At 46.0% G+C, this 21,084-nt stretch overlaps 1 long non-coding RNA gene across 2 annotated transcripts; it reads left to right on the top strand.

The window, feature by feature from the left end:
- Nucleotides 1–343: 343 nt before the first annotated feature.
- LOC105532377 lies at nucleotides 344–11,954 on the top strand. 2 transcript variants are annotated; one of them, XR_001004963.1, is made up of 5 exons: nucleotides 344–571; nucleotides 3,852–3,978; nucleotides 6,551–7,772; nucleotides 8,461–8,581; nucleotides 11,761–11,954. It is a non-coding gene; the product is annotated as an uncharacterized LOC105532377 (long non-coding RNA). The 2 variants fall into 2 exon arrangements; XR_001004962.1 differs by lacking the exon at nucleotides 11,761–11,954 and having other exon boundaries at nucleotides 6,551–9,151.
- The last annotated feature ends 9,130 nt before the right edge of the window (nucleotides 11,955–21,084 follow it).

Raw genomic sequence — 21,084 nt, 5'->3', positions numbered from 1 at the left:
CCGCTGTCGCCCGGCAGGCAGGAAAGGTTTGAGAATAGTCAGGCTCCCGTTAGCATGGCAGAACTGCTCTGGACTCGGGGAGGTGTGGATTCGAGGGCGGGAGCTACGCCTGGCATACTGGGAGTTGTCATCTTTGATTAGCTTCCAGTTTTTTAATTGCAGGGCGATCGGATTACAATCCCAGCCAGCATGAACAGGGGGTGGTGCGCAGTCCTGAAGGGGGAAGCCGGGCTGTGCCGGCCTCGCTGTGCATTCTGGGAGCTGTAGTCTTCTTACTGCTCCCGCCCGTTGTTTCAAGCGCTTCGGGACTACAATCCCAGCATGCCCCGGGCTCGGGGGCGGGGCGCAGTTCTCTTCGGGAGAGCGGAGCAGCGCGCGCCTGACCAGGCTGACTGGAAACGGTAGCTCTTAACGGTTCCCCGCCCGTCGGTGGCAAGGCGGCTGGACTAGAATCCCAGCAGACGACATGCGAGGAGGCGGGCAACCAGGAGTGTTGGGCAGAGCAGTGTGGACCTCGCCGCTTCCACAGCGATGCTGGCTACTGATCGCGGGCACCTCCTTGCCATGGGAAGTGAGTCCGGAGAGGGACAGGAGCCGGAGGTCCAGGCTGGGCGGTGAGGAGGGCGTGACGCCGCGAAGTGCATCTGCCCTTGTCCAACTCGGACGGGTGTGGTCCTCACCCCACTTCCCGCTGCTCTGCTGGGTTCCCTCTCCCACCTGCACCTGGGGTCTTTCCTGGGCGTTGCGCCTCCTCCAGCCCAGGGAGCCGCCTGCTTTCCTAAGCTGCTGTGGGAACCGGCCTGAGGTCTGGGCGCTGTCCATTGTGCCGCTACCCTCTTTTCTCTCCAGGCAGAGCGCAATGCAGCCGCTATGGGGAGAAATCTGCTGCCTGGCCCACCAGTGCACAAGTTCGGGGCTTTGCAGGGGGTGACATGGACTGTGGCTTCGTGAAAATGTCACCCTCACCAGCGCCTTTCTCGCGGATGTGGATGTTGAGGCGGCAGGGAGTGTCATTATTGGTTTACCCAGGAGATGTTAAGAGCAGAGGAGAAAATCTCACTTCCCAGGCGTGTGTCTTTGGTGCGCCATTTTCCACCAACCCATTTGGTGGAAAGTTCCCCAAATAGCTACCTAAAGATGAAGATGGTTTAGGCATTTTACATGTGACATCAATGGCCTCTTCTCAACTGAGGCCTGACTGGGCAGTGTCTCAAAGACACAGATGGCAACCTGATCCTCAGGAACAGGTGGTGCTCCAGCTTTGTGGGAGTGACTTTCAAGGTGTGGAGCGCTTGGGGCGTCTTTGAAACTCCTCAGGCTTCACAATTTTGCTTTGAGTGGAGTGTTCATCACCCCGGGCATTCACGGAGGTACCTTTACTCTCTCGGGCTGATCTGTTTAATTTTTCTGTCTAGACAATGGAAACTTCTGGGAGCACTTCTAGTTTCGTGTAGCTTGCTAATCATTGATGTCCCTTAATTCCATATGTCCTCAGGGACAGTTCCTTTGATTCTGGAATGACGCCAGCTTTTATGCTTTTACGTTTAATCTGTAAAAACCAAGGTGTTAATCTACATGAAAATAAGACCTTGTTCATATCACACATTACAACAGGCTTCATTTGTGATTCCTGAATGTGGGTTACTATTTTTAAAAACCCTTAAAACCCTGGTCATGGATATTAGACACTGTAATTGTACTTTGTAAAGAATTTTCTCCTTCAGGATCAATTACACTTGGGCTCAATCAACACCTTTGTAAATAAGGGAACAAGAACCATGCAGCATCTATGGACGTGATGAGATGAAGTATGGGGAGACCACAGCACAACATTCTCTTCCCTTGTTTTCAGTAGAGTTTGTGGGGTCAAGTACCTGCGTTCCTCCCCCATCCCTCAATATTCTCATTTTACTCCTGACTATTCCCCCTTTAGGTGGGAGTTTCTAAATACATTTGTCCGCAAGTATGGTCAGGCTGTTGTAATGTGAGGGCATCCATCATCCGTCACCTTAAAGATGAATGGAGAGGGTTTTGTGATTTGTGTTCCAGAGGCACTGCTGTGGGGTGTGTAACTGCAAAAACAGGTGATCTCAGCTGTCCCCAGCAGCTGCCTCACAAGATTGGTCCTGATGCAGCCACAGCTGCTGTTCACAGAGCCAGGAGCTCCTTGCAGTTTGGTGTATTCTGCTGAGATTTGTGGCTCCGGCCCTTCTCTGCTCACCTCATTCCTGGTAGTGTCTATTCAGCTGCCTGGTTTGTTCCAGTGTTTCCTGGGAGCCTGTTGTGTAACTGCATTTCAGAGGGTCTTTAGGGATTCCACCCTCACTTCACCAGTCACTTTACACTGGCCATGCACTCACCTTCTTGTGGCCCTGTGTGTGTCCTCTTCAGTGGAGCTGTGAAGAGTTCTAGTTAGGGATGGACCTCATTCTCATGCACCTCAGGCTGCTTCGAAAGCTGATCATCTTGTCTTTGGACACATGGACATTATTCCTTTTGTGTATTTTGAAGTCTGATGCTTTTTTTTCTTTTTTTTTTTTTATAAATAATGTGAACCCTTGCAGTAACAGTAACAGTCACTTTTAAATATCTTTGTGAATTTAACTCTGGCAACAATTTGATGAAGTTGACATGCAGTTCCCATTTTATAGGTGAAGAAACTGACACTTGGAGAGGTAGAGTAGCTTTATTTACTTCATACAAGCTTTTGATGAATTTCAAGTCTAAACCTAGAAGTCTTCCTCTAAGGTATGACTGTGGCATATTCTTTGTGTTTCTCTGCCAGCGTCCTGAAGGGGTCCACATCCCATTTGGACTCTGTTTTCTTCCTAATGACAGAAAACTTGCAGAAACAGGCCTTTGGTTGGGGAGAGTACTTGCTGGCACTTGGCTTTCCCTGTCCTTCGTCTTTCCCTTGGCAGGGTGTAGGTGATTTGAGGGAGCTGGAGCAGCGGTAGATCCTGACCACAACTCACTTGGAACGCTTGTTGTTATGTAAAGATAACACCCACTCACTTTTTGAGGTGTGATTTTTTTTGTTCTAATTATTCCTCTGGACTTTCTCTTCCAGGTTTGTGCTGTGCACTAACATGTAATTCAAATACTGATGAAAACAAAACTGGTGCCCTCCTACCAAGTGGTAACAATGCATATTTTTTTCTTTCTCTAATTATAAAAGAAATGCATGCTGTTTTAATAATGGTGGATCATAGAGATCTTTATGTAACGAAAGTTTCACATGTCTTCCTCTTCATTCCAAACTCACTCCCTTGTTAGAAGGAATTATTATAGCTTGGTGTTTATTTTTTTGGATGTTTTCTATAAATTTATAAATACACATAAATTTGGCCAAGTGTGGTGGCTCGTGTCTGTAATCCCAACACTTTGGTAGGCTGAGTGGGGAGGATCCCTTGAGCTCAGGAGGTTGAAGCTGCAGTGAGCTGTGATCATGCCATTGCACTCCTGTCTGGGCAACAGAATGAGACCCTGCCTCCAAAAAAAAAAAAAAGAAAAGAAAAATACATGTACAGTTTTTGAACACAAATTGTATCATACTATTTTTTTATTTTGCTATTTCACAAGCAATATATCATTTACATTATTCCATATCAATGCACGAGATTCTATTTTTAATGTCTTAAATTTATTCCAAAGAATGGGTATACAAGACTTGTTTCACTGTTTATTCTTTGATAGAAACTTAGATTATTTCTAATTCCATCATTATTTAAAAATGCAGCAATAAGATACTCGTACGTAATTTACTACACTGACAACTAAGCTTTCAGTTTATCTGGCCTTCTTTTAGTCAGAGAATATGTCATGAGTTTATTTTATGATTTGATTCATAGGGAAATTAATGTTATGACTGGATAAAGTCAATTATGAAGAAACTGCACTTCGAGGTTGTCTATCTCCATATTCTGATGGAAAAGCACGGAATTTAGAAGCATTGCTCACTCCTTCAGTTTCTAACAAGTCAGTATTCTCACAGCAATTTTAATTTAAATGTTTGAATTGTTTCTCCTTCCCTTGTTCAGGATAAGTATGTTGTTTTTCTGTTTGTGAAACTTCTGGTCTGGGATATTTCAGCTGGGCTTTAGAGAGGATAACTCCCATATTGCTGTTGTATCTATTTCTCTTCAGCATCTGGCTGCATGTGGCAAAGATCATAGAATTAGACTAGGTCCTGTATATATTTTGGGATGAAAAATTCAGAGTAATCAACTCAAGACAGGAGTCTACAATTTTGATTCTTAACAAAAGATTTCCTTTGGTTTCCCCCAATCTTTATGATTCCTAGAAGAAATTCACACAGGGTGAAGCATGTGGTTCTCTTGAATAATGTTTTGTTGGGGAGTTCCACATCGAGTTTCATGAGGCATACTGTTTTACAGGGTGTTTTTTGTGGGGTTTTTTTTTTTTTGTACTGCCTTTCTCCGATTCTATTGGAGAGTAATACTAGCTTCCTAAAATATACAGGGAAATGTTCCCTCCTCTGCTACTTTTGGATAATATTATACTCATAATGACAAGTTTTCTTGTGAAAATGCTCTGGAAAAAAAATGTAGGGTGGGCCGGGCATGGTGGCTCACACCAGCACTTTGGGAGGCCAAGGCAGGCGGATCACGAGGTCAGGAGTTTGAGACCAGCCTGACTGACATGGTGAAACCCCATCTCTACTGAAAATACAAAAATTAGCCAGGCATGGTGGCATGTGCCTGTAATCCCAGCTACTCAGGAGGCTGAGACAGGAGAATCATTTGAACCCAGGCGGCAGAGGTTGCAGTGAGCCAAGATCGCACCACTGCACTATAGCCTAGGCAACAAAGCAAGACTCTGTCTCACAAAAAAAAAAAGTGTTAGGTGCCTTTTCTCTTTTGTACTGGGTAATATTATTTATCTTGATTGGTATTTACCCATATACCTGCCAATGGTTTAATGAGCCCCCATCTTCTACTCACCAATCTTACCCCTACTTCAGCCACTCCTCCCTGCTTTTTGGTACTCAGCCCCATGTTTTTCTCTCCTCACATTCTCAACTCTGTCTCTTTAATGTGGGGACTTCCATGCGCTGCCTATATCCTCCCACCCTGCACTGCCAGGAGGCTCTGCAGGCTCTAAGCTGGGGCAGCAATGTGGTCCCCTCAGTTTCAGCCTCCAGACCACTGTCCTGTGCTCCTTGCAGTTGCTTCTAGTGTCTGGAAACATCTGGTTAATGTAGTTGGTCTGGTTTCCTATGTATCTGGTGCCAGAGGGAGTCTGTTTCTTGCTCTTCCACCATATAGAGAAGGCAAAGCTCTGAATTGATTTTGAACTCAATTCTTGGTTACTTCTTTTGGACTGAAATACATTGTCTATTACTTTATGATGACATAAATATTGTAGCTTAGTTTGTGGCAGTTAGAATTTCATTTTTATTTATTGTTTTACAGGCCATGCCACCATGCCCAGCTAATGTTTTATTGTTTGGCAGAGACATGGTCTCACTCTGTGGCCCAGGCTAGTTCCAATTCCTAGGTTCGCAAAATTCTCCCACCTTGGCTTCCCAAAGAGCTGCGATTATAGGCATGAGCCACTGTACTTGGCCAATAGTTAAAATTTTAGATTATTATGTACAATACTGTGATATGCCATATTTAACTTATTCAGAGACAAGGCTTTAATAAAAAATTTCTTCATGTTAGAATATTTTTGTTTAATTTTTTAAATCTGTTTTCTTTTTTTTTCCCCTAATATTTTTGTTCTAGCCTCAGTCACCTTGACCCTGAGTTTCCATGTTTCCATCCTGGGCAGCAGAGGCAGCTCCATGGCTGATGGGCTTGTGGCTCTGTGTACTTGGAGCTCTTTCCAAGTAAGACTTTGTGACCAGGAGGCCTCTTTTCAGGACAGATCACCTGCATGTAAAACAAAGAGCCCTTCCAGGCCAGGAGTACTTAGCCAAAATCTTTTTGCTTTCACATTTTATTTTTGTTTGTTAGGTTTTTTTTGTTTTTGTTTTTGTTTTGAGACTGTGTCTCTGTTGCCCAGGCCAGAGTGCAGTGGCGCAATCCCAGCTCACTGCAACCTCTGCCTCCCAGATTCAAATGACTCTCTTGCCTTAGCCTCTCAAGTGGCTGGGTTCACAGGTTCACACCATGGTTTCCTGCTAAGTTTTGTATTTTTAGTAGAGACGGGGTTTCACCACGTTGGACAGGCTGGTCTCGAACTCCTAACCTCAGGTGATCCACCTGCCTTGGCCTCCCAAATTGCTGGGATTAAGAGTGTGAGCCACCACAGCTGGTGAGTTTTTGAGTCTTTATCCGTCACTGGACACAATAAACATCCAGACACACAGATGTTCCCCAACATGTCTATGAGTTTAGAGACCGGACATTTCTTTTTCCAGTGATCCTGGTTCTTGACCTTCTCATTTAAGGTTTTGTCATCTCCTGGCAGCAGACACAAGGTCTCCTTAAGCCCTGTTGGTGTAGAGGGAGGGTCTTTGAAAAGCACCAGGTTTACACTGTGAGTGTCTCAAGATGCATCCACATTTCTCTGTCTCTTCCAGGCCAGTTCTTGGAGATACTAGGAAGCCAAGAGTTCCCTCCAAGAATGGAGATTCCTTGGAAGTGAGGTTCACCTTGAGTCAAGAAAGATGAATCACATGTGGTCAAAGGTCATTCAGGGTCTCAAGAACAGCCAGAAAGAAGAGCTGGGGCCGACGGGATTGTGGGGGTCCTCTCTCCCTCTCTCCCACCTGAAAAGCTACTGCTGCCTGCCAATCCTCTCAAGAGGAGACCTCTCTGGGCTCCAGCACCTAAAACAGACAAACCTGGGAGGATGCTTCTCTCTTCTGTGTCACACGTGTCCTGGAGAAAACCAGTGTATCTGAATGACCAAAGAAAAGTGTGAGAAAAAGTGCAAAATCTGTGCCAGGCCATTCAGTGTCTGGATGGGGCTCTGTGGTACACATGCATTCCAAGAAGATTGGAGAGTGCCAAGCCTGTGGGAAATGTCCCTCAGACCTGCCTCTCACACCCGGAGTATGACTGCCGGTCCAGGTTCATGATGCAGAACTGTCTTTAAAAGGTGACTGCGGATATGGAGAGAGGGATTTCTAACCCTGATAGAACATGACCAGCTCTCCCGCTGGGGAAAGCCACATCCACCAGTGACATGCTGCTCAAACTGGCCCAGGACACACTCTACTACCTAAGGAATAAGCCCCACATTTGCTCTTTGTGGGTGAAAGGAGAGGGTGAGAGAGGAGAGGAGTGTCCGCACAGACATGAGAAGCCTGCAGATCCAGATGACCCCTTGCTGATCAGAATATGAAAGATCGACTTGTGAAAACAATGACCCCATAGCAGACAGATAAGCTTCTAGAGCAGGCTTCAACTATGCGTCATCCAGACCCACTGGCGGAGAAGTCTGCCCCCACTCTATGTTGATGGTCTGGGGGATACCATTACTGAGACAGATTTAAGAAATAATCTACCTGTTGGTGAGATCTGGATGGTCACTGTTGTGCAGAGACAGCAGTGTGCTCTCATCAGCTTTCCACAGGGCAGGCTGCAGAAATGGCCACTGAGAAGTCCTTTTGTAAATTCATTGTCCATGACTGCAGACTCACCATCAAATGGAAGAAGATTCCAAGCTCTCAAAGAAAAGGAAAAAGAGAAGGATGGAACTGCAGACTCTGGGATCCTGCCAGAGCCTATTTCAGTGCTGCCAGGAGCTCCTTCTCCCCCTGCAGCTCTGGTCTCCACCTTGGAGCCTCCTTCCAAGGAGTGAGACTACCTTTCTGACTTTTTCTGACCATAGAAAACTTTTCTGACTTTTTCTGTCCTTGGCACCTGCTGAGGACAGCAGACCCAGGGACCCAGTCTCCTGGGCCCATTCTTGCCCAGCTTCTTCTTGATCGTGTGACTTGAAGGCATTCCTGTGCAGTGGAAGCAGGGCCCCAGGACCATGTGATAGATCGAAGGTCTCTGGCTTCTGCCCCACTGATGGTCAGATGGTGGCCACTCAGGGTGCAGGAGTCCAGCCATCGCTGCTTCCTTGAGTTGAAGAGGTTGGAGGCTGGTCCACCTGCTCCTATCCCACCCTCAGCGATGTGGATGGTTGCTCCTTGAGCCTGGTAAAGTCTCTGCCTTGGCCTTGCCAGGCATGCCCTGACTTGGAGGGCCCTGCGTACCCACACACTACTTTAAGGGGCTTGCCCTTCCTTGGGCCAAATTCTAATTTTGGCCAGTGCCCCGGGAAGCTCAGTCCCCCGTTATCTTGGCTATTTCTGGGGCTCCCATGGTTCTCCTGGGTCCCTTTTCTCCCAGGGCTTGGGCTGGGCTGGGCATCTGTAGGTCTGGGATGTTTGCCCTGTGAGTGAGGCTCTGTCACACAAGTGGGCAGGCATGGGGACATGTGATAGGCACTGGCTGGCTGGGGCTCTGCAGATGCCACAGTCCTTCTGCCCTCCAGCAGCCTCTGAGTTCAGCTTCCCCATTGACACTGATTTCACCCAGCTGAGGAGCTGTCTGGGGTTGTCTGGGTGCTGTCTTGGCTCCTTTAAGGCTGTGCAGCTCGGTGGCCCCTGAGAAAGGTCAGGTCCAGGTGCCACCATGCAAGGGGAGTATCTATGGCCCTGCCGCTGGGGTTTCGGTGGGCTGGGCAAGGCCGGGTTGTGGGGGCCCTGATGGGGTTCAGGGCCAGGGCCTGTCCTATGGTCCTGGGGGTGTCCAGGGAAGATGAAAGAACAAGGGTTCAGCATCCCTGCTCAAAGCTGCACTGTGGACACCATGAGCCCCAGATGTCGAGATCCATGGGGAGTCTGGGAGAGAATTTCAACACAGAACTCACCAAAAATCCCATGGTCTATCCTGAGATGGGAACAGACTTGCCACATCTTGAGCCACTGGGCCCCCAGAGAGTGACCTGCTGTCCTGGGCTCTACAGAATTCTCATGCTGCTGGGCCTTGGCCTCAGGTCAGCTTCTGGGCTTCTGGAGCTGGGCTGGTGGGCCAGCCTGTCCCCCTTGGGAAGGGTCTCCATGCTGAGGGACACCCGCAGAGGCCTGGGTGCCACAGACACTTGCTCCAGAACCAGGGCCTTCCTAGGGATCTTTGTATGTTTAGCTGAATGGAAAGCAAACTTGGTCCACTTCTCCCCCAAACCCATCTGACCCTTGTACGGTTTGGGTTTTTGGAGTCTTGGGGTCTCTAGGAACCCACCTGGTCTGACACTGAAGAAACACTACAGGCTGCTGATCCCACAGTGAGGGGTGTGTGCTGCCTGGGGTATGGGCGCTTGTGAGGGTCCTTACTGATTTCACAGTGACGGATGTGTACCACCTGGGATATGGGTGCTTGTGAGTGAGGGTACCTGCTGGCTCTCATGAGTGAGGGTCCCTGCTGATCCCACAGTGAGGGGTGTATGCCACCTGGGGTATGGGCACTTGTGAGTGAGGGTCCCTAGTGATTTCACAGTGAGGAGTGTGTGCTGCCTGGGGTATGGGAACTCATGAGTGGGGACCCCTGTTTCTCTCTGGCCCTGTTGGTGCTTGCAGCTGTGGGTGTGGGCTGGCACAGATGGGACTGAACCCTCTAGGGCCCTCCAGGATTCTTCTAGGGCAGGAGGGGGAAGGGTGTGGTGGGGGGTTTGGAGGGGTCTTGCCCTCATCCCCTGCCCTGTTACTGAGGTGAGTCCAACACCTGCCCTGGGGCCCAGCTGGCCTGTTTTTAGAAGCTTCTTAGAGAAGGAAGAGGAGGAGGAGAAGGAAGGCCTGGGGAGCAGGGATGGAGGGTCCTGGGCACTCCCCACTGTTTACTGTCTTAGATGGTGACTCAGAGGAGACCTGGTGCTCGAGACCACCTGGGGGGCATGTCACAGTGCATCCTTCTGAGCTCAGCCATGGAGGCCTAAAAGTGCCTGAGAACCACATCATCATCCAGATCCCAGGTCTGGGACAGTGCGTCTTGGGAGAGCTCCCACAGGACAAACAGGAGAGCTTCAGGAGAGGGTCTAGGTTTGGGGCTGGGCATCAGGCCGGGGGGGGGGGTCTCCTGGGAGGGGTCTGTGCCTTCACCCTGTTTCTGCCTTGGGCACATTGCACTGGGCAGTGCTGGGTCCTTTCTGGACACCCCTGGGGACCAGCTCTGCACAGGAGGCAACGGATACAGGAAGGTCTAGGCAGGGAAGTGCTCGCCACACTCCTGCCTTTCATCTGAGTTGTGTCAGGGGTGGGTTCAGTTTCCAGGAGGACTCATGGTGCCCTCTCCAGCCCACCAGAGTTGGATTGGTTTGGCCCTCCCTCAGGGCTAAAGCGGAGGGTCCTGTGGGCAGTGTGGGTACTGCCCTTGAGCCAGGTTTGATGTGCTTGTGTGCTCCCCCAGCACCCTCGGGCACGTGAGGACCGGGTTCTGTGCACTTTCAATGCCATATGTGCCCTGGCTGTGAGCATGTGCTTGCCCTGCAGAAAGCAGATGTACCAGAGCCTCAGGATGAGCTTGTGATTAGCTTGAAGTAGGAATTTATGGGGACAGCAGGCATGGGAGAACCTGGTCCTTCAAGGTGGAGGGCTGGTGGCCTGAGCAGGGAATACTAGAACCTCAGTCTGTGGTGCTGGGGCCCCCCTCCGCATGGGATGAGACCTCCCACATTAGGCTGGATCAGATAAGGTCTTGCAGCTTCTTATAGGGGTGGTCTCATCTCCATCAAATGTGGGCCCTGAAAGAAGGGGCTCCCCAAGTACTCTCCCAAGATGAGTCTTGGCCCAGTCTGCCCAGGATGCTGGCCCTGAGTCCCAGCCCCAGTCGTGTGATGCCCCCTCTCAGACAGGGCATGGTTTGTGTGCCCTGCAGGGACCTGCTTCTGCCTCCTGTGCAGAGAAAGGGAGCTGGGTCCTTCTGGAGGAGCCAGACACCCTCAGCTGGGGAAGCCAGGCCCTGTAGGGCAGCAGGGTCTCTGGCCTGGGGTCTCCTGTGCACACTTGTCCCATCAAGCACTGTAGGAGTCATTTTAAGGTGATAATCTGGGTACACAACATTTGCTTGTCTTCATGGAATGAGCAGAGGTGTTCAGAGCCCCCTGGGCTGCTCTGAAAACCTCAATATTCCAGGCCCCTCTGCAGACCCTTCCCAAGGCCAGAATTCCAAGCAGTTGGCTGGGCTGTCACCCTCTTCTCTGAGACACTACCCTTGTCCTGAGACCTCCCTATTGCCCCTCAGATGCCCCATCCCTCCAGAATGCCCACCTCCCCGGGGACCCTCCATGCCCCACACGCCTTACTTGATGCTGCAGCGCTCTCTGAACAGGGTGTGGCTTATGAAGGTGTGGCTCACATCTAGGTCATTCTGGTGCACATTCACTGAGGACATCTGGGCCTGCTTCATTTTCTGTAGAGTACGGCCAAGCCTCAGAACAGACACAAGACTCACTGTCAAAACTGCTGTCATGAAACAGTGGTTCTGGAAGGAAAAGAGGCTTTTTCTGCAGAAACTTCATTTCCAAAGCCAGGGAAAATCAGCAGTGTGCAGCTCACCTGTGTTGCCCACGCCACTGTCTGCCCAGGATTTGTGACTGACCCCTTCTGCCCCCTTGGGGTTGACTTTCCCTCCATCTGGGTAACTGGGCTTCTGACACATTCTGACCTATGCATCCTGCTCTGGCTGGGACTGGAAGGACCAGACCTGGTGTTTCCCTGGGTTCTTGTCCTTCTCCTTCTTGACATTCAGTAGGGGTGACCATGCTGGGCCCCAGACCTCTGTGAGGATTCCTTTGTAGACCCAATAAGACATCTGTGGACAGACGAATGCTCTGGTGAGACAGGCCTCAGGGTGACCCCAAGGGGGATCCAAACCTAAGGATTCTGGAAGTTTCCAGCCTTTGGCTCCACGGTTCCTCAGGGGAGGTTTGTCTACCTAGGCCTGGGCCTCCCTTCCCATGAATAAAGAGTGAGCAAGAGCTCAGGTTGTGAACTCTGATCGGGATTTATTCCTTCCTTTGGGGTGACCAGAAGGTGTTCCTGTTCCTGGCTTAGAAGTGGCCCAGGCTCCAGTATCAGATTCCTCCCAGCAACGTGATCCTTGCAGGGATGGGCAGGAGGGCTGGGGACCAGGCCTGTTGTCCTTTTGGTGAGGAAAGTGTACCCTTCTCTGTCTGAAAGGCAGGCAGCACCAGGCAGCAACAATGGGCACCTGTCCTAAACACTGAAGAGCGGTCACGGGGGACACTCACTCACCGCTGTGCCTTCTTGCTCTTCCTAGATTTATTCCAGTTGTTAAACATTCATAGCCTTTTATCTGTGCATCTGATGCCCTGATATGTTTGCTGTAGATAAGAAGTGATGGAGTGAGCTGAACTGCCAGGCTTCCTGTTCTGATTCTTGGATGCTGGGTCATGTGCTTAGGGGACCCAATGTGACTGAACTGGAAGGAGCCAGAATAGGACAGAACCCAGCCCCTGAGGAGTGGGCACTGGTGGTCTGGCCTCATGACCACAAGACACACTGTTTCCAGGGCACAGACAACCTGGGCTTTGATTGGGTCTTGGCCTCCAGGTAGGGCCCTGGTGGGCAGCGGGCAGTGACTCCAGAGACACTACTGTGATTCTCGGTGGTGGCTGTGGTAAAACACCTGCAGGGCTGGAGTTTAGTGTGAGATTCAGCAGGAGCTGTGGCCCCTCCCAGTGACAATGTGTCACTCCCCCTCACCAGCAACCATGCCCACAGGCCACGGCCTCTGCCTCATCAAACCCCCACCAAGTCACCCATCTATGGAGCAGCTTCCATGCAGCAGGATCAGGCTCTTACCTCCACCTCCAAAGCACAGACAGGGGCAGGTCTGTCTCACTGTAAGGCCGTGAGGAGAGCTGAGGACCTGGACCAGGTTGGGGGCCATCCCCTTTCCTGAGCAGGTCCCAGGGAAGAACCAACCCCATCCCCATTTGACCCAGGTCTCAGCCCAGGAGACTGCATAGGGAAGAAAGAACAGACAGGGCCTCCATGCTGGCTGACACTCAGGAGGGGCTGGAGCGATGGAGCAGAGGGAGCACAGGGCCAGGCAGAGGCTGCTTAGGTTCCATGGGGGATCAGGCTGCACAATGGGGCTGCCCCTCCTGGGCTGCAGGCAGCATCCCCTATGGGAGCTGAGAAAGTCCAGTCCTGAGATGGCACAGGGCTGCTCAGGGGTGTGTGGCTGGGCCCTGACAGCAGTCTCCCAAAATGTGACTATATCACCAAGCTGAGTTCCAGGAATGCTGAGAAGTGCCCAGTACAGCAAGGATGCACCTGGAGCCCATCCTATCTAATGGACTCTGACCATCCCGCGTCCACTTGCCTCTCCTGCATATCGGCCACCACCCGTTCCCTTTTCCTCATTTCTCCATCGTGACTGACCCAGAGGCTGTGACCCTCTCTCCAGCCCCAGTGGCCCTTCTTTTGTCCTGTCAGAGCCCCTGAGCACGAATCCCCAGACCCATCCACATGCCTGGCTTGTCCACCTACTAATTGTGCTGCTGTGCACTGCCGGGGTGGCACCAGCGGCAATGAGGGTAACTGAGGGCCCCACAGGTGACCAGCTTGGCCCTTTACCCCATCCCTAGCCTCAGGGGGTTCTCAGGGCTGTCAGCCAGCAGCCCTGGTTTGGGGCACCTGGCTGTCCTCCTCCCAGGAGTTCTGACTGAGCCTCGCCCACCTGTCCTCTGTCCGTGGTGCTGACCAAGCCAGCAGGTAGCAGGTCCCCAGAGGGTGCTGCTGAGCTTTGGGGACTGACCGAGGCTCCCCTGCTGAGGGGTCCCAGGTGAGTCACTGCCCCTGGTTCTACGTCATCTGCTGTCCTCTTCAGCACCATCCACCCCACCCCAGGCCGGCTCCATGCAGATGCATCCCCGAGTCACCAGGCTCAGGGTCCTCTGTTGTAGGATGGAGATTGCTGTACCTGCTGTACACATTCATATTTATTGTGTGAAATAAAATATGGAAGCTAAGTAAATGAGGACTTTGGTTTGCATTTTCCTGGTGATTACTGATGTTGAGCACTTGTTAGCCATTTTTATATCTTTTTTAAAAGATAAATGTCTATTCAGGTTCTTTGCTTGTATTTAAATCAGGTTATTAGATTTTGGTGAGTTTTCTCTCTTTTTTTTCCATTCAGTTGTGTGGGCTTCTTATGTATTCTGATTTTAACCCCTTATGATGTATATTGCTAGCAAATGTTTTCTCTGAGGTCATAAGCAGCTTTTTAATTTCATTGATTGATTTCTCCTGTGCAGAAGCTTTAGGGTTAGATATACTCCTACTTGTATTATTGTTGCTTGTGCTTTTAATGTCGTATTTAACAAATTATTATCTGAACCAATGTCAAGGAGCTTTTGCCCTGTGTTTTATTCTAGGAGTTTTACAGTTTCTGATTAAATAACAATGGGCTATCAGCTCCCATCTGTTAGGATGGCTGTTATAAAAAGGACAAGAGATAACAAGTGTTGGTGATGGTGTTGAGAGAAGGGAACCCTTGTTCACTGCTGGTTAGAATGTAAGTTAGTACAGCCATTATGGGAAACAGTATGAAGGTTCTTGAAAATCTAAAAATAGAACTACATATGACTCAGCAATCCCTCTTATAAATTATATATCAACAGGAAATTAAATCAGCATCTTATAGAGACATCTGCACTCCCTTCTTCCCCATGACCCACCGCAGCATCGTTCCCAACAGCCAAGCCATAGGATGAAGTTACTGTGCATTGATGTACGAGTGAAGAAAAAAATTGTGGGGGAGGTGTTTGTGTGTATGTGTGTGTGTGTGTGTAATATATAATAATAAAATATTTTTCAGCTTTTAAAAAGTTGAAGATACTGCCATTTGTGATAACATAAATGAACCTGGAGGATAATAAGCTAGTGAAATAGCTTAGGGAGAGAGAAAAATACTGCATAATTTCTGTTATATATGAAATCTTTAAAAAGATTAAATACATAGACACTTGATAGAATGATGACTTGGGGGAGAAGAGACACAAGTCAACGTTTCAGTTATATAAAATAAATAAATCTGGAGGACTAAAGTACAATTTAAAGGTTATAGTTACTATTTTTATATTATACACTAGTAATTTCTGAACAGGGTAAACTTTAGGTGCTTTGACACCAAAAGGAAACTACATGAGTTCATGCATATGTTACATTGTTTGACCGTAGTCATCACTGATATGTATATGTATACGTGTAATTATGGACTCATTAAATTTAAATGCTATAAATAGGTAACAAAGAATAAAGTTAATTGGAAAACTTGCATCATTAGACTTGATTTTGCCTAAATGACAAACTGAAACTGCCTCCTAAATATTAATATTTGTACATCGCATAAACTTCATATATTGGAAATATGTTTACAGAAAAGAAATTATAAATTTTAATAAACACAGAATGACACAGTAAATGCAAAACAGTAGAAAGAGATGAAAATATGATGAATCAGAGTGGTTAATGCCTAGATATAATTAATGATGTGTTAGGAGCAATTTCAAGCCACTTACACATAGATTTAATGCCAAAGAGTTTATGTGTACACAGAGATTAATAAAGTAAAAAAAGATACATTTACAATGATATTAATTGATATTAAAATGATCATGGAAATCAACTGTCTGGTATAGAAAAAATAGAGTGTTAAGTAACTAGTAGAAAGTTTGAAACTTTATTAGCAAGTTAATCAAGTGAAAAAGTGATCAGCATTTTTGAGCACTAAACAGAGGATGGACATAATTTTTCTTCCTTTCTTTCTCTCTCCTTCCTTCCTTTCTTTCTTTCTTTCCTTCTTTCTTTCCTTCTGCCTCTCTCTCTCTCTCTCTCTTTTTGTTTTTTTTTTTGAGATCAAGTCTCTCTCTGTCGCCCAGGCTGGAGTGCAGTGGCGCGATCTCGATCTCCGCTCCCTGCAAGCTCCGCCTCCCGGGTTCACGCCATTCTCCTGCCTCAGCCTCCCGAGTAGCTGGGACTGCAGGCACCCACCGCCACCCCTGGTTGATTTTTTGTATTTTTAGTAGAGACGGATTTCACCGTGTTAGCCAGCATGGTCAAGATCTCCTGACCAAGATCTCCGCCTCAGCCTCTTAAAGTGCTGGGATTATAGGCGTGAGCCACCACACCCTGCCCATAATTTTCCAATACCAAGAAAATCATTTGATATTACAAGGTTTCAAACCTAAATTAGTGTCTTTAACTTCACAAAGGCAGAAATCCTCTAAGTAATGTTTCCTGAACACTTTAAAATGACAATTTTAAAGTGTAACCAACAAGTAACGTGTAGCCACATGCAAATTTCCTTTTAGATTGCTTTATTATTTTCTAATTTTATGTGAATTTTTATTTTAATAGGTTTTTGGGGAACAGGTGGTGTTTGGTTACAGGGATAAGTTTTTTAGTGGGGATTTCTGAGATACTGGTGCAGCCATCACCCGAGCAGTGTACACTGTCCCCAGTGGGTAGTCTTTTATCCCTGAGATTGTTTTAAATGACATCTAGATTAAATAGAACATTCAAACTGAGATTACTTTTACAGCACCAGAGAAATGCTAAGGAGGAAGCTTTGTGACTGAAACCAAAAGACGTGAATTTATATATTTAATTCCACTAATTAACATTCTTAACTTTATAGAAAAACAGCAATTCTCCTCACATGCAGGAGTTATGCATTAAAATGGAGCATGATCACTTTGGATATTTGTCCGAAACATAAAAATTCTTCCAAGTATTAAGAAAATATTTGGGCCTGAGCAACCTGAAAAATGGAGTTGTCATTAATTGAGATGTGTAAGCCTCTGAAAGGTTTCTTGGGGGAAGATGGGTAGCTTCATTTTGGACATACTATACACACACACACAAAAAAAAAAAAATACATATATTATAAATATCACATATATATGTATATATTTGAGACAGAGTCTCACTTCGTCACCCAGGCTGGAGTGCAGTGGAGCGATCTCAGCTCACTGCAACCTCTGCCTCCCTGGTTCAAGCTATTCTCGTGCCTCGGCCTCTGGAGTAGCTGGGATTACAGGCACGGGCCACCATGCTCGGCTAATTGTTTTTGTATTTTTAGTAGAGATAGGGTTTTGCCATGTTGCCCAGGCTGATCTCAAACTCCTGCCCTCAAGTGATCTGGCCGCCTCAGCCTCCCAAAGTGCTGGGATAACAGGCGTGAGCCACCACGCCTGGCCCTGGACATACTAAATTTTAGATGCCTATAATAAATGCAGGTGGGGATGTTGAGCAGACAGTTGGATGAATGAGTCTGCAGTTCAGGGGAGAGATCTAGGTTGGAAAAGTAAATGTGGACCTTGTCAGCATACTTGCTGTCTGATACAGTAGCCACCAGCCACATGTGACTATTGGGCACCTGAAATGTGGCTAGTCTGAAATGAGACATGCTATAAGTGTAAAATATTCACTGGATGTCAAAGACAATACAGAAAAAAAACAGTGAAATATTTTATTAATAATTTTTAATATTGATCACATGTTGAAATGATATTTTTGGCTATACTGGATTAAATAAAATACATTATTAAAATTGAAAAAAAAAGAAAATATTTATACTTCACAGTAATGTTAGTGTATAATACGTGGGCATTGAGATGTTTCAAATGAGAAAAATTGAAATTTCTCATGGGGCACTGTTTTACACAAAATATTTATGTAAAATTTTTTACTCATATATGCATGTGGACATTTGATGTTTTAGCACAGAATAACATATTCTCAAAGGTCATTTAATGTAGTAAATTAAAAATCTTTAAAGTTTACAAGAATTTTAAAACTGCTCAGCAGAACTGATAGAAAAATATGGGAACTTCCCAGGAACAGAAGTGAATCAAGAGGCAAATTCACAGGAGTCATGAAAGCGAGAAGTTAGAGCTGCCTTCAGGTACAGTTCTGATTGCAGGGCTGATTACACAGACCTCAAGCCTGTGAAAATCATCCACTCTGCCCCTTGGAATATACAGAGAAAATTTCTAACCGGGGCCATCCCAAATGTGAGATCTCTATAATGTAAGAACCAAATTATAAATTATGAAGCACACAAAATAAGCTACCCAAAAAAAGGGAAAGAAGAAATTATACATCACATAAACTTCACAGGTTGGAAATGTATTTAAAATAATTAAGTAACAAATGGGGAAGGAGAATATCAAAATAATTTTGAAAACACATGAAGTTCTAAAGCAGGCACTGGGGGCAGTGGCTCATGCCTGTATTCCCAGCACCTTGTGGGGGCCAAGGCAGGAAGATCACTTGAGGCCAGGAGTTTGAGATCAGCCTGGGCAACAAAGCAAAAGCTGTCTCTACAACAAATAGACATAAAAAAATAAGCCAGGCACAGTGGTGTGTGCTTGTAGTGTCAGCTACTGGGGAGGTGGATGTGAGAAGGTCTCTTGAGACCGGGAATTTGAGGTTGCAGTGAGCTATGACCACCACCGAACTCAAGCCTGGATGACAGAGAGATTCTTTCTCACACATACACACACACACACACACACACACACACACACACTAAACAGGCATATTTTGCAAAGACTCAAATTGAACAACTGAAACTTAAGTAAATTTAATATACAATGTATGGTTTAATTATTAGACCAAGTTAATAACAACAGGATTAGTGAACTAGAATACTGAGATGAATAAATAAGAGAACTACAGAAAAACAAAATGATCACAATACAAACATGATTTTACATGTACAAAGAATAAAATGAAATGAAATCAAATACATTGGTTTCACTAGCTTACATACAAATAACAAATCACACTAATAACAAATATTTATAAATTTCTGAAACAGAATATCAGATGGGAACCCTTGAATGCAGAAGTGTATTGTGATTAATAGTGACCACCAATAAAAAATACTCAACAGAAATAAAAGTCAAACTGCATAACACCAAAGAAAAGAAAAAAATTTAAAGGCATGAGAGAGAAAAGAAGAGAGAAACAATGAAGGTGAGAGCAAAGCCTTCACAACCTGTGTTCAGTCAGAAAACACAGAAATAAGTAAGAGTGCTGGGAGAAGTTACTGTTCAACCAATAATTAGATACTTCACTAACATATTTTGAATAAGTAAGGATGCACTAAATGATTTCCAAAAGTAAAAAAAAAAAAATGAGAAATCTTATTACCAATATGAGCTTATTAAGAATACACTTCAAAAAGAAAAATGTTTTAAAATGAAGTTCAATGAATCAAAATGAAATGCAAGAAACTGCAAACATATTAGGCTATGAAATCATGGTGGACAATGAACTAAAGGATCCATCAAGTCTTTGGCAGCATCAGTTTCCAAATGATTTACATAAAATAACAGTGTTAAATGAACTCTATACAATGTAATGAAATAAATTATCAAATCCTCTGATACTTGAATAATTTAATTGATGTTAGAATCTCCTTTTCGGATAATTATTTTCATAGAAAAATATACAATACTTCTGTCTCATGACTTGCAGTATATCAGTTATCCTTTTTTTAGCACCAAAGGGCTCACAGTGGCATAGGCCCTGGTCACAAGCCTCTGGACACCCAGGACAACTGGATCATATGTTGATCAGGATTGAGCAGGATGAGAGGTGCAAATCCATTCAGTACATGACCGCAAAGAAACTCATCCTTTTTTCTGGAGAGACTCTTGGGGAGAGTCTGGTGCTGTGAAGGTGCTGGGATCGCCTCTGATGCCTGCACAAGAGAGTCTCCATGTATACACTTGAGAGCAGCATAATTCCCACAAAGAAGACATCTCTGGATAATGACAGAGTAAGAAAAATAAGGCTCCTGATGATGGATTTCCTTGGGGAAATGAGGCAGTTTTACTGAGCGTCAGAAAACTGGTCTGAGTCATATGGAAAGAAACCACAGTGTCGAAGATTATGTAACTACTGCAGGACAACTGAGGGACCATAAGAAGAAAGAACATGTGACATGTGATTTGTGAGTTTATGTTTAAACCTCACCAACCAGGAGGTGCCAGGGCTGATGGCGATGGCCTGGAGCACGCTCAGGAGGCAGGTGGTGCAGACGGAGACGCCCCGCATCACCCTGCTCAGATAGGAAAGCATCTTACACTTGAAGTCATTTTGAAAATGAAGGGACTCAGAAAGGTCTGGAGACACCAAGAACACAATAGTGAGCAGCATCATGATGTGGACGAGGCCAAGTGACTGGTGGTGAGGTCAGTGGGCTTAGGATCCAGAAGGAGGGTCATGATACCAGAGAAAAGGAGGATGTTGGCCGAGACTCCAGTAACAGCTTGGGCAAAGAAGTCACTTTTGAATGATAACATAAGTGAAAACTGTGTACATTTTAATGGCAAAGAGGAAATATTTTATGTACCTGAAAAAATCAATAAAACTTCCATCATCAATGTCACTTCAGATTCAAAATTATCACCATCATTATCATTTTAAATCCATCTATTTATTTTGATTAATGTTGGTTATCACATATAAATTTTTAAACCTACAGCCTGATCATTATATGCTAAACCAAATTATTAATATAGTTGATCGAACACCCACACATGCACAGTCGCACCTGTAGAGGGCGCACATTATCTGTGCTCCTGTAATACCAAGGCCACGCTTTTTAAGTAAGCATTTAGTTTTTGTTTTTGTTTTTGTTTGTTTTTGTTTTTGTTTTTGCATTCCTTCATTTAGTTTTCACCACCCAGAACTGTGACATGTATATAAAAATGAATCATAGGTGTTTGTAGAACTGAACTGAAGTAGATTTTGTGCTAATGGAAAAAGCAATCACCTGATGTATCTGGAAAAAAGTAATAATGCATTGAGTGGCTGTGATATCACATCAGCCTGACACCATGCTGAACATCACATTCATGCATGCAACGTTTCATGTATCCTATAAAAATTTTATAGCAGATACATGGCAGAAGGTGTTCTTTTCAGATAGTTTGTGGTAGTAAAAAAAATCTCCGTATTAGCAATGAGTATAATAGGATTAAACATAATTTTATTACGGTCATCTACTAAAATCTTAATGTGAAATATATTAAAAAGCTTGGGAGCGCGCCTGACTGGCCCTGCCGTGGGGCCAC

Source organism: Mandrillus leucophaeus, unplaced genomic scaffold, assembly GCF_000951045.1.
Source record: "Mandrillus leucophaeus isolate KB7577 unplaced genomic scaffold, Mleu.le_1.0 Scaffold954, whole genome shotgun sequence".
Taxonomy (NCBI): domain Eukaryota; kingdom Metazoa; phylum Chordata; class Mammalia; order Primates; family Cercopithecidae; genus Mandrillus; species Mandrillus leucophaeus.
Note: the sequence above shows the minus strand (reverse complement) of the source record. Positions and strands in the feature narration are given on the sequence as shown.